The sequence below is a fragment of the Dasypus novemcinctus genome, chromosome 19 (assembly GCF_030445035.2).
Source record: "Dasypus novemcinctus isolate mDasNov1 chromosome 19, mDasNov1.1.hap2, whole genome shotgun sequence".
Classification (NCBI taxonomy): domain Eukaryota; kingdom Metazoa; phylum Chordata; class Mammalia; order Cingulata; family Dasypodidae; genus Dasypus; species Dasypus novemcinctus.
In genome coordinates, this window is record NC_080691.1 from 26,118,635 (window position 1) to 26,131,945 (window position 13,311).

General features: G+C 45.2%; 1 protein-coding gene across 12 annotated transcripts in view; it reads right to left on the reverse strand.

Annotated features, from left to right (window-relative positions):
• The window catches only part of SPRING1 (SREBF pathway regulator in golgi 1), a 181,013-nt gene that overhangs the window by 105,898 nt on the left and 61,804 nt on the right, over positions 1 to 13,311 (reverse strand). The window contains exons 6-7 of one of the 12 annotated variants that reach the window (XR_011646499.1): positions 9,637 to 9,747; positions 5,169 to 5,215 (exon numbers count right to left, since the gene is read on the reverse strand). The exons of 10 other annotated variants lie outside the window; for them this stretch is intronic. The gene's annotated coding sequence lies outside the window, so the exon portion shown is untranslated. The remainder of the gene's footprint in view (positions 1 to 5,168; positions 5,216 to 9,636; positions 9,748 to 13,311) is intronic. One more of the 12 variants, XR_011646500.1, reaches the window with a different exon arrangement.

Genomic DNA, 13,311 nt, shown 5'->3' on the forward strand with positions numbered 1-13,311 from the left:
GAGTTCCCACGACTTTCTTCTGAACAAATCATCCTCTAATTCCCTGGTCTGTTTGTGTAGGTTATCACATTCTGCTTAACACAAGGCCTTCCAGTTCTAAGGCTGTCTTTACATTTCCAAATGTCAAGGATTTGGGAATAGTGATGAACTTTTTTTTTGTATGAAGACCCACTCAGAAAAAAATTAAATGTTTATAGCTGCCTTTCCTCATTAAAGTTTTTAAAAAGGGATACAGGATTTCTTTTTGGGGTGATGAAAATGTTCTAAAATTGAATGAGGTGATGATTCCACAAATCTTCAAATATACTAAAAAACATTGACTTATACACTTTACATGGATGAATTATATTGTAGGTGTATTTTCTCAATAAAGCTGTTTTTAAAAAACTTTGCATCCCACAAGGAGATAATGTTTAACTCTTACAACTTTAACTACTGAGTAGAAGAAACTTCATGTAAAGATAGTCCTGCTTTATAACCACTAAAACGTTGAAAGCTGGAGACATGTAAGATGCATTAATAGTACAAAGAGGCAGCTAATAGTTGAAGTTTTCCACCTGAATAGCTAGTTGGGGTTCATCAAGTGCAATCACATTCACGATCCCTTTAACTCTTGAAAGAGCCCCTGGTGTGTCACTCAGAAAGCTGAAGTGACAGGTTCAAGGTTCCAAGTCACACACAGCAAGTCAGCAGAAGAGCTGGGGCCAGAATTAGTTCAATGCCTTCAAGGCAACAATTGCCAAGCACCTACTGTGTGTGCTAGGGTCTGTAAGAGCACAGGGGATATGGAGGTAGATATACTGTGCCTCTTTCTCTATGGTTATAAGGTCCCTGTACTTGGGTTAGGGAAAACTGGACTAGCCATGCACCCCAGAGCAGCCCCAGTGCCTCCAGTTGCCCAGGACTGGCTGGTCTGCGTACTGTGCTCTGGCCCACCCACTGGGGCTCTCCTCACCAGTCTCCAGCCCTCTCCTCATGGGTCACCCCAGCCTGGTGAATCCTGGAAGAGGGCTCTAAAGAGATATCTGTCAAAGCCAAAAAATAAAACTGGACCTCTACCTCACTCCTTACACCAAGGTAAGTTCCAAATGGATTAGAGGTGAATTTGAAAATTAGAACTATAAAAAGGCTGTGGAGGAAAAAATTGGTCAATAAAAAATATAATTGTGGAGGAAAAGGGAAATACAAGACCCAAAAGTCACAAAGGAGAATATGTCTATACCCAACTACATAAAATTAAAATCTTCCACACGGTGAGAAGAATTACAAATACAAACAAGAACTGGAAAAATATTGGTAATACATTTCCTTAGTATTCAAAGAGCTCAAACATCCCTAGGAAAAGACAAAACCAGAACACACAATGTACAAAGGACATGAAAAAACAGTTCATAAAAAGAAATAAAAATGGCCAATAAACACATGAAAATATGCTAACTCACTCATAATGCATGAGAATAAAAATGAGCTAATTTTTCAGCAGACTGGCAAAGACTGAACAGGTTAATGATGGGAAGGGTGGGTGAGGGTGTGGGGAATGGCACTGTCAGACATTCTTGGGGGAAAGGAAATCAGTGGAGCCCTTGGGAATGCCATTTAGCAACAGCTATCAAAATTGAAAGTATACATGCCGCATGACTAGTAAATCCACTTCTAGGAATTTATTTGAAAGAAGTATTTGCCCAAGCACTCCAAAATGTACATACAAGGATGTCTCAGCAGCAGTATGATTTGCAGGAAGACATTAAAAATGAGCTAACTATCTCTCAAAAAGCAACGGGTGAAATTACTAAAATTAAAGACTCCAGCCACCTAAAAGGATTAAGAACTTCAATATGTGCTGATATGGCAAAGAACATCAAACTAATCCCCTTCCCTGTCTTACTTCGCTCCAGCACAAGGTCAGGGCTAACTTACTAAGTGAATGACCTTGGGTAAATCACTCAATCTCTCTGTGCCTCAGTTTCCTCCCCTGTGAAATGGGGAGCACAGCCATGACCACCCCTTCCTGAGATTAAATGGAGTCATACACAGGAAACACGTAGAGGAGTTCAGGTATATAGTAGGCACTCTCTCTCAGAGTTCAAAGATTTATCATCACTAAGCAGAAGAGCAAGAAGCAGAACAGTGTATACAGCATACTGTAGTTTGCATATGCATAAACTATCTCTGGGAGGATATACAAGAAAATGGTGACACTGGAGGGGAATAAGGCAGCCAGGGACAGCAGAGGGAGAGAAATTTTTCACTCTAAAACGCTTCTGAATGTTCAATCACCATGTTCAGTTATTAAATGACCCAAAATAGGTAAACTTTTAAAAATTTAAAAAGGAGGTTATACATACATACGTCCTTCTATACGAATAGAAAATTTCAGGAAAGTTATACAAGAAATTGTTAACAGTGGTTACAACTGGAAAGTGAGACTAGGATCGGAAGGAGACTTTTACTTTCATTTCTCTTTGCCTGCCACTTAATTTGAAACTCATATGCCTGTGTAAGTTTCACAGCAAAAAATTAAAAAGGCATACCCAAGCCAAAAAAAACACACAAAAAAAACATGAAAACCATAAAGAAAAGTCTAAGGCTCCCTTTCCACATCTCTAAAGAAGCTCTTCCTCCTAATACTTTGGTCCCACCAGCGGATCGGCCGGCCATATTGGAAAACGGGCAGGAAGCTGGGGAGGCAGCTTTTGAGTCCTGACCGTCAGTCATGCTTCCAGGCTTCAGGCTGACAATGGGTAGTTCTCCCATCCATCTCCCACCGGTAACCGAATCAATAACCACTTAAAAACCTCTGCTGGCTTCCCATTGCCTACAGGAAAAAGTCCAAACTCCCGTATCACAGCATGAGAAGCCCTTTGCAATCTGTCCCCCTCCACCCCTCCAGCTTCATCGTCTACGCTCCAGTCATACTAAGCAGTGCAGCATGGGGACAGAACGTCATGGAGCTGGGGACAGGCCAACCTGGGAATTTCAGTTCTCCACTTGTTAGCCTGCAACCTTGGGCAAGCAATCCAGTCTCCTCCAGCATCACCCAAGGCTTTTGTTTGTTTTGTTTTAAATCTCTAAACCGGGAGTAATACCACCTACCCACTGCAGGTTGTCGGAGGAGTCAACGAGTTGACATACACTAAAACATTTAGCAGACTGGTTGTCTAATAATATGGCATATAATAATCAAATCATACTATGTGATAACTCTAGCATGTTCTCACCTCTTCTGGTCTTTATAGAAGCTCTTCTTTCTGTCCCCTAATCTTTTTCCCCCTTTCCAACCTGGCAAACTTCTCAAGAAGCCTTCCCTAAGTCCCCTTGCCTTCCGATTATAACCATTCATTTCCCCATGGTGACACTCATTGCCCTGTATTATAATTATGCTTACATGTCTATCTGCTTCCTGTGGACTTTGCAGTCAAGGGCAAGGGCCAAGCCTTATCGCTTGGTACAGGGCCCAGGAGAGTAGGTGCTCAATAAATGTTTTTTTTTTTAATGAATACATTTACTCACTAGTCCTTAATGAACCTCTGGGCACCAACTTTATCATCTTTGTAGGGAGAAGGGGACTATCTAAAAACAGAACATTTTTTTCCAAACAAAGGAAGTAGAAAAGGGGCTGCAGTGGATTTCCAGTGGCTGGCCTTTTTGTCTAAAAGAAAGTCACACAGACTTGCAGCTTTCCCCTTTCTCATTTAGGAGACTTCTGTTTAATGTATACCTGTTTACATACAATGTAACCCCTGGGAATAATCACACACCTTTTCTTTCACAAGAAAAGTTTACAACGAAATGGAGAACCAAGGCAAACTCTTTTGCTTTCCAATTACAGATGCACTGGGCACCAGCCCCAGACAAATAGCCACCTTGCGCTCTTCCTGTCTGTGACCCAGAAAATATTAGAACAGATACTTCTAAATTCTGTATAAAAATAACAAACAAATAATGGCTCCCTGGCTGAATCCTGCAGGACCAACTTCAGCCTGGTGTGCCATTTTATGGCCATGGGATAAGCCCTTGAAAGGAGAGGCCCCCAAGGCAAACAGCTGCTTTGCCGTGTCTGGGAACAGCCGGGTCCAGCAGGAGAGGGGTCCCAGCGCAGTAGGCTGGGAGCCTCATGAGAGGTGTGCGCCTCCCCGTCTTGGGGGAATTTAGGCATGACAGGATTCGGGTCTTGCATGACTCTGGGATCTGGTTTCCTCTAACTGAGCAGTTGACAGCACAGATTATAGGGCTGGTGAAAGAATAAAGGAGTGAAGGAAGAAAGGGAAGGGCAGTTAAAAGGAGAAGAGGGAATTTAGCAGCTCTTCTGTGCCTAGTTCTGTGCTTGGGGCTTTCATATAAACCATCTCCTATAATCCTACACTCATTCCGGGAGATGGGCACTCTCATTTTACAGATAAGTAAACTGACTCAAAGGAGGCACGCACACAGTCAATAAGTAGCACAGTCCCTCCTAGCTCTGGGTGGCTCCAGCCCCAGCCCTTTCTACGCTGCCCCCGGGAACAGCAAGAGGAGGTAGCCAGCAAAAGCCCGGGGTAGGACTTCATGTCTGCAAGAGGGTGCACTCTCCCTCTGAGTGCCTATGTTTAGTTTGGGGGAAGCCTGCACCTCATTCGCCTCTGCCCAGGCCCAGTTCCTGGAGAAGCCACATCTTTAGGCAGGGGAGGAGGTGGCGGTACTGCCCCCTGATGTTGGACGACCAATGCACACCCATGAGCCGCTCACCAGACTCCTGGGCCAGTCCCCCAGCAACAGGCCCTGCCACACTTTCCACACAGAACGTTTAGAGGTGCCCACTGTCTTATGACAACTCTTTTCCTTTAAGGCTGCCCTAGAGATCCCCTTTCCTCAGATTTCAACTTCAGAATTACGAGGAGGGCTCTATCACTCACATCTGCCTCCCGGCCGTCCCAGATTCTTCTGGTGGCCATGCTCAGAGTTCAAAGTGCATAGCCTGTGTGTGTGGCAGTGCCCAGCTTCACCCTTGGCACTCCAGGCATGCCACGAGTTCCCAGTATAGGTGGAACTCGATTCCAAGGCTCTTTCCTTTAAAAAGCACGTCCATCAACCTGAGTACCCCAGAGGCTCTGCTCCCTAGCCTGTTGTGCTGAAACACTGTTCCTGAGCAGCCCGCTCCCACCCCTGTCTTCCAAGACTGTATGACTCACCCTTATAAGCAAGGGCGGGAACTCCATGCTTGCTTGGAGGGTTTCCCCTAATGGGGAAAAAAACAAAGTGTATGTATAACTGATGTAAGGTGTTTTTTGGATCAGACTAAAAATTTTCTGGTTGTTCTCCTGCTAAAGCAGGGGTTCTTAACTTTTTTTGTACCACGGAACCCTTTGCCAGGCAGGTGAAAAACTACGGACCCCTTACTAAGTCTACACCCTACTGTGTATTATTTAATAAACATATCCTACCCGCACAGACACATCCCCGCAAGAATTTTTTTTTAAATTTAAATTCAAGCTCATTGACCCCTTGTTAAGAACCCCTGTGCTAAAGAAACTTTCTGTAAATTTCTTTTCACAGTTAAGTGCTCAGTAATCACAAAATAATCCCATTAAAGACAAGCTCATGGTTTAAAACAGAACCCTGGGCACCCCCTCCGATCAGGGATGGATCCCAGGTTCAGAATGCCCAATCCAGCTCTGCAACTTCCTGGAAATTTCCCTGTCCCAATTTGCCTTGGTTCCCCTATCTGTAAAATGGAATCATGCTATTTACTATTCATGAAGAAATTCAAGGAAATTTTGGACTCTTAAAGAAGCTTTTGTGTATCCTGGACTTGGAATTCTCACTACTAATAGCTCATTTCACCTTCAAAACCCTATCGCATTAACTAGACCTGCCTAATTACATTGCAGGGGACATGGCTTGCATTTTTTGTGTGTGAATGTGACAGAAATTGGGGTGGTCACCTGTCAAAAATGTTCCTGTGCCTAAGAAAGAGATACATAAACTCTCAGTCTTATCTGATTACTAATGAAGATTGTGTGTGTGTTAATGCTCTAAATACTGGGTGCATGATAACAGAATGGTTCCTTTTTGCAATATGCCAGTTGTCATGGGTTTCAAGGCAAGATATTATTTCTGATAAATAGATATGGACAATAGATAATGTCTGTATTAATATCACTAAAAAGTGGTACTCTCCTGTAGCTCACCCGCGACAGGGACGACAGCATATATGGAGGCTGCCTGCAGATGCCAGACAAGAGACTTTCTTCTAGTGACAGTTTGAGCTCCCCTGCTGCAATTAACTTTTTCCCCCTCCCTTGCCTCCTTCATCTCATGCAATGTGGTTCAGAAAAAGGGGGCCTGTATTTTCCTCCTGCTGATGGAAGTTGATTAGCAGTCAGGTGGAGTGATGCTCAGGGGACAGCACAGCGGATTAATTAAATCACTTCTACTGGCTAAGTGGTGACACTTTGATTTATAGCAGAGCTCACTCAACCAGACAGCAGCTTTTCTTGCATGCCGAAGGAAGAAGGGCCACCCTGGCCAGTGTTGGAAGGCTGAGGGCTTTGCAAACTTTAAAGACATGCATACTAGTCATTAGAGCCAAGGCCCCTGCTGAGCGCTTCTCTCCCAGACTGGGGGTGGGAGGTGGGGAGGAGATTCACTGGGAGAAGAACTAAAGAGAACGGAGTGGCCAAAGCAGGCCAGCACTCTGACAAAGAACCAGGGGATCTGTTTCAGGCCTTGCAGAATGATGTTAAGCCCCTGAAGAAAAGCCGGCCTGAAACATTTCAGCTCAGTTTTCTCCATGTCCGTTTTTACTGACCTGTTCTTTGGCATCATACCTTGGCTTGCCTTGAAGGATTAACCCTATGATAGTACTATCGTATTTACTCAGGGACTCTGTGACCATTTTCCATTACAGCCTCCTAACACTCACAGACCAAACTCATGAATACCTATGCTTCTGGCAGTATGCTTCATGTTATGAACTGGATATATCTTGTGACTGATCCTATTTCACTCTTTGCTTTGGCTGCTAAGAAGCTGTTTTGAATGTGCAGCCCAAACTGCAGGACATTACACACCTGCCTGTGTATGAACTCTTTATGGATTCCATTTATAAGTCACTCCCAATTCTCTCTTTACCTGGAAAACTTTTATTTATCTTATCTTAAAACAATTTGGAATGAGGTCGTATAGGACAGTAGTCGAGACCTGAGACTTCACAGCACATTTAGCAGGTTCTGGTTCTTTGAAAACCAATATCAGAGTAGATGCTTGTTAAAATACTAACTCCTGGGTCCCCACTCTGAGTTATAGTAGCTCAAGACAAGGCCCAGGAATCTTCATTTTTAACAAGTCCCCTAAGAAATCCTGGAGCATGCCAACAATTGAGAACCATAGTTTTAGAGTCAAACAGCTTGAAAACCAAACCTCAGCCCCACCAATTAATACCCGGTTATCTTGAGCAAGATTTTTCATCCCTCTAGGCCTCCTTTGTTCAACCACAAAACGGTATTGGCGGGAATGAAATGGTAAGTATATAAATTGACCACTTCTAAACTTCAGTGAATAATAGGTATTGTTATCACCAACTCCAATACCCCAAATTTATTTTCCATCTCCTCTCCCCTACCCCCACCTCACCCTCTCAAATCTTCTACCCTCAATTTTCCTGTAAGCCTCAGGTTAAAGTGCTGGAAGAAGGAGGCTGTTTGCCCGAGGGACAGCCATCCAGCCCTCTGGTTGTTTTTCCTTAACCCAGGAGTCCAAAAAGAATCCACAGAATGCTTATCCTGACTGTGAAAGAAGCTGATGCAATATCAAATATTAAAAGGGTAGAGGAACCAGCATAGTTTTCCATATAAATGAATCTACTTACATATATGAAGATTGCTTTTAAAATTCAAATATAATTATTTTTGAGTAGGCATTCTGTGAGCTCTGTCTTTTTCCCAACATTGACACTTCTGGGCTGTTGTCATGTTCTAGTGAGGTGCCTGTTGGCAGACAGCCCAAAGCACTTTGTAACATGCCCTCCAGATCCTAAGTGAAAACTGATCAAAGAATTGGCACCAGCAAAGACAAGACTGAAATGAGCTATAAAAGGGGTGGGGTTGGACTATTGTCCCTTTTTGTGGGAACAGCTGCTTAACGGGGATGGAGCAGTGTGATTATAATATGCATACGGACTGCTCTGTTAACAGAAGCCTGCTTAAAGTACTCCAGGGGCCTCCACCTTGTGTTTTGGCACAGGGATCTACGAGGATGCTGTGTCAAACCTTTTTGAAAATGTCTCCTTGACACGGAGAGTGAGTAACAGAGCCGGTGAATCCCATCACAGCCCCACGCCTCCCTCTACTGTTCTGCTCCCGTTCCTTGGCTGCTGCTGTCTGTGGTATCTACACCACAGTCTTCCTGCCCCCAGTTTTAATCAGGACAGAGAAAAGGAACGAAGTAAGAGCTGCCAGTTACCTGCGTGGACCTGTGAGTGCAACTCCTGAAGCAAACAGGGAGGATCATTTATTTGTCTGCAGATCTGGAGCAGGCTGCTTTGCAGATTCCCTGGGGGCCAGTATAGTTTCACTCAAGTTCTTATAAATTATCATACACCACGGAGCAATTACTCTTTGTGCTCTATATGGATGGCGCCCCTGGCTCCCAAGTGGAAGAGGAGGCAGTACATTCCAGGGATGTGGGGGTGGGAAGGGCTGGAAGAGTTCTGTGGACACATCTGGCTTCCAGGCCAGGGAAGGGAATGGAACCATCTGAGCATTGTGGCATACCCACTGGCTTCTTCCACATTCTTCATCTGACAAATTCTCCTGGTGCATGAAGGTGAAACTGAGCCCAGAAAGGTTAACACAATATCACGAAGGTCTCAGTCATTCCCAGGCTGGTTTGTTTTGTGTGTGGGTTTTGTTTTGAAATACAAATACCCAAAGGAAAAGGCTGTTTCTTTGGGAGGTATAGTTAACTGTTCTCAAAGACCTGACCTGCCCTAGATCCAAATGTTTCCCTGCCACTTCCCCGGTCTGTTGGCAGCTAAAATGCCCCCTGACCGATACCTCAGCAGTGACTGCAGATAGAAGGGAAGGGAGCAGGGAGGAGGGGAGCAGTTTTAAAATGAATATATGCATGTGTCTCTCTCTTGCTAATCACCGGGATGCATTTTCAGGAGAGGTGGGCAGAGGGATTAGCTGCAGGACTCCCATTAATGCTAACTTTATTTCAGTAATGAGGTGCCAAGGCCGGGAACAATCACTGCGGCTAATACGGTGTAATCACAGTGATGAAATGAGCATGCTGGGAAGGGAGGGAGCCAGGAATGATAGTCAGGAGGGGGGAGCTGCCCGTGGGGAGAGATGGCACAGAAGAGAGGCAGCAGGAACAAAATGATGGAGGAAAAGGGGAGCGCTGAGCAGGTTAGATGAGAGCCCCAGTAAGGAGGAAATAATAGCCACTCTGCAGTGAATGCTTACCATTTGGCCAGGCTGGGTAAACAATGCTCAGTTAATTTAATCCTCAAGACAGCACAGAGAGCTAGGTCTTATTCCCATTGCACAGATCAGAAAACTGAGTCTTAAGAGAGTTAAGTAATTTGCCTAAAGTCACGCAGCTAGTGAAAGAACCTCAATTTGAAGTCAGGTCTCACCCAACTACTATACTTACCAGTTCTACAATCCCTTGCAGAACAGAGGGTGAAGAAATGATGTGCAAATACCAGGAGCTGAAATGGTAACATTCTGAAGAGTAAGAAGTCATTTGGTATGGTGCCCACTCCTGCAAAACAAACAAACAAAGCTCCACAAACTGGTGTGTGCCTGTATAAACAGCACTCACCACACTATACCACTGCCATCCATTTGGAGGTCTGTCCCTTCATAAGAATAACAGATGTCTTGGTGGTGCTAGGAGAGGGGAATGAAGGAAAAAGAAAATGATGCCTCCCAAAAGTTCACGTCCACCCCGACCTCGGAATGTGACCGTACTTGGAAATAGGGTCTTAGCAGACATAATAAGTTAAGATGAGGCCACAGTGGATTAGGATGAGCCCTAACTCCAATGATTAGTGTCCTTATGAGAGGACACACAGAAACACTGAACACACAGAGAGCACAAGGCCATGTGATGAAAGAGGAAGAGATGGGAGCAAGGGCAGCCAAGGAATGCCAAGGAAGCTGGCCATTGCCAGGAGCCAGAAAAGGCAAGGAAGACTCCTCCTCTGGAACCTTCAGAGAGCATGGCCCTGCTAAAACCTTGATTTTGGACTTCTAGCTTCCAAAACAGTGGGAGAATAAATTTCTGTTGTTTTAAGCCCCAGTTTGTGCTCATTTGTTACAGCAGCCCCAGGAAGCTAGTGCAATTACCCTCATAAACCAAGTACTAGGTACAATCTATAACCAGACAGGAAATCATCAATGCAGCCACAAACAAAAGTTAAAATGTTCTCTAAATCTTGAGTGCCTAAACCCTCTGGTTTGCAAATAAATACTTGCACAAGAGCGACAAGAGTAAATCCTAGCAGAGTCTTGGGTTTCTCTGCATGGTCTGTAGGATCATGGGGGGCACCTGTTTAAAATCAGCTTCCTGAGCTCTGCCCCACACCTGCCAACTAAGCCTTCCTGAGGAAGGGGCCCTTTGAACTAGCATCTCTTAGAGCCCTGGCCTAGATTTTCTACAGATTTCTTTGTATTTTTCAGAACTTAGAGTCCATGGCACAGAATTTAGATGGCTCTAGCCAATAGAAACACACTGGGCAGGCCAGTCCTGCCCCAAATCCATGATCTCCTCACCCCACTGGTTGTTTGGAAGCGCAAAGTCCAGACATTCAATGCATTGACTGTGCACCTACTATGCACCCAGTCCTAGTCCATGACTAGGGTGGAGTTGGGGGACACAAATCTAAGTCCCTGCTCTCATAAAACTTGCACTCTAGTGAGGAAGACAAAAAATACAGGTAGAATAGGCTATTCTATCAGAGAGGTGCCATGAAAAAGAATGAAACAGGGAGAGAAGAAGAGAATGCAGTTTATCACTTTCGGTTCAGTCATCGCCATTTGCAGCACGGATTTCTCATTTGTAAGCCAATTCGGAACTTGAGTATTACATTAGTTATATATACAGAGACAACGTCACATCAGCTCCACTCTCTCTGGAGTGGACCAGTAAAGAGTTTTAAGCTAGACAGTTACTTCCTGCCTCTCAGCCCAGCAGCTACGGTCAGTGGCTTCTATCTGGCTTTTGAGTAAGAACTCCAGGCAGGAGTTCTCTGATGCTTCAGTGAAAAATGACATTATCACTTCCGTTATTCATTTCCCCTTCAGTGACTAGTTTGGATGCAAAGAGAAAACCCAACCTTTGGCCCTCTATATCCCAGAAGGTCTGATTAGCAGAAGACCTTTGCTTAGAAGATCTGTTTCCACTTAACAGAAGACCAGTGGTAGGTCCCTTCTCGAGTTACCATGGTTGGTGGGCTGAGACGTTTCCAGAAGGCCACGGAGTAGTGCATCTTTGGAACTATACCAGCTGCAAAGTTATTCTAAGAACACATTCTTCCTTTCCACCTTTTTTGAGAGCCACTGTGTACGTGCTAATCAGGTAGAGCAATCATTATCAACCAGGGGCAATTTTGTCTCCCAGGAGACATTTGCAGTTTCTGGAGACATTTTTGGGTGTCATAACTGGGGGGTGCTCCTGGCATCTAGTGTGTGGAGCCAGGGATGCTGCTCAACATCCTACAATGCACAGTACAGACCCCTGCCCCCACCCCGATAGCCCTGATGTCACTGGTGCTGAGCCTGAGGACCCCTGGCCTAAGTATGACGGAGGTGAGGTCTTCAAGGCAGGTGTCAGGAAGGCCTCGGTGAGAGGCATTTGAGCAGGGACCTGGGAAGTGAGAGTGAGCTGAGAGGATGTCCAGGGGCACAGGGTGGCAGGCAAGAGGCCCAGAGGAGGGGCAGGCAAGAGGTCCAGAAGAGGGGCAGGCGAGCACCCACCCTGCAGGTCAGCGAGAACACACCGCAGGATGGAAGTGGGAGTTCCACGCAAGGGATGGAGTCTAGGGGTTCCAGCAGGACCGGGACCTGCTCACTTCGACTTTCCAAGAGTCCCTGTGGCTGCTGAGTGGAGAACAGCCTGGGGAGCAGAGGTGCAGCTGGGGGCGAGGGAGGGACCCTGGGAGGCTGCTGTTGTCATCCAGACAAGAGATGTGGGGCTTGAATGAGAACAGGAGCAGTGGGGTGGTAAGAAATCATCCGATTTGGAAATTCCTGTCTGAGTAGAACCACTGGGATTCACTAACGGATTAGGTGAGGGTATGAGACAGAGAGACGAGTCAAGAATATGCTTATATATGAAATATTTAGAATAAGCAAATTTGTAAAGACAGGAAATAAAGTAGAGGGCTGGAGATGGGGGGTGAGCAGGGAGTTATGCTTAATGGGTGCAGAGTTTCTGTTGGAGGTGATGGAAGAGTTTCAGTAATGGATGGTAGTGATGGTTGCACAATATTGTGACTATAAGTAATGCCACTGAATTGTACATTTAAAAATGGTTAAAATGGGAAATCTTATGTTACATATGTTACTGAAATAATTTTTTTTTTAAGTGACACTTAGAGCTGACTTTCTATTAGGTCCTTGCTGCATGTCCCTGAAAAAAGTGACTCCTTGGCCCTATCCCTAACCTGTCCTTGCTGCTAAACATCGTGCAATGCAAAGCACGGTTCCCACAACAAAGAATTCTCCATCATGCTGACAGGAGGAGCCTGTCCTAACACTACCCGTGGCCCCTGCTGCCTCCTCTCACACACAGACTGGCCTGCCACCTTAGCAGGGACTTGGCCAGAGCCTGGCAATTCCAAATCGATACCTCTTTGTGACGAAGGTCCCTATTAACTACATCTCACTTGCCTCTGACAGTGACACAGATCAGATGCTGCTGCTGCCACCCCCTGCAACAAGGATGTTGGAGAGCAAATTCATTACCCTTCTGTTAAGAGCGACAGAGCATACCCGTGCCTATCCCAGGCTGGGTTACCTGAGAGCCAGCCCCTCTGTGTGATGGAGTGGCTGCCAGCCTCCTCCTCTCGGCAACCTTGACCCGACAGGGCAGGGCCTCTTATGCATGGGCTAAAAATCCAAAAGGCAATGTCAGCCACACAAAGGGTCTGGTTAATTTGTTTAATGTCCCTGTTGCTAACAGGCTCTCACAAAAAACTTCCATTTGTGGGGTTTAATACCCCAGCTGCTAGGAATCAAGACTAGGCAGAAGAAGGAAAATGTGACGTCAATGCAGAGACCCATTTATTCAGTTATGTTTGCTGAAAAACCAGTTTTAATCTGT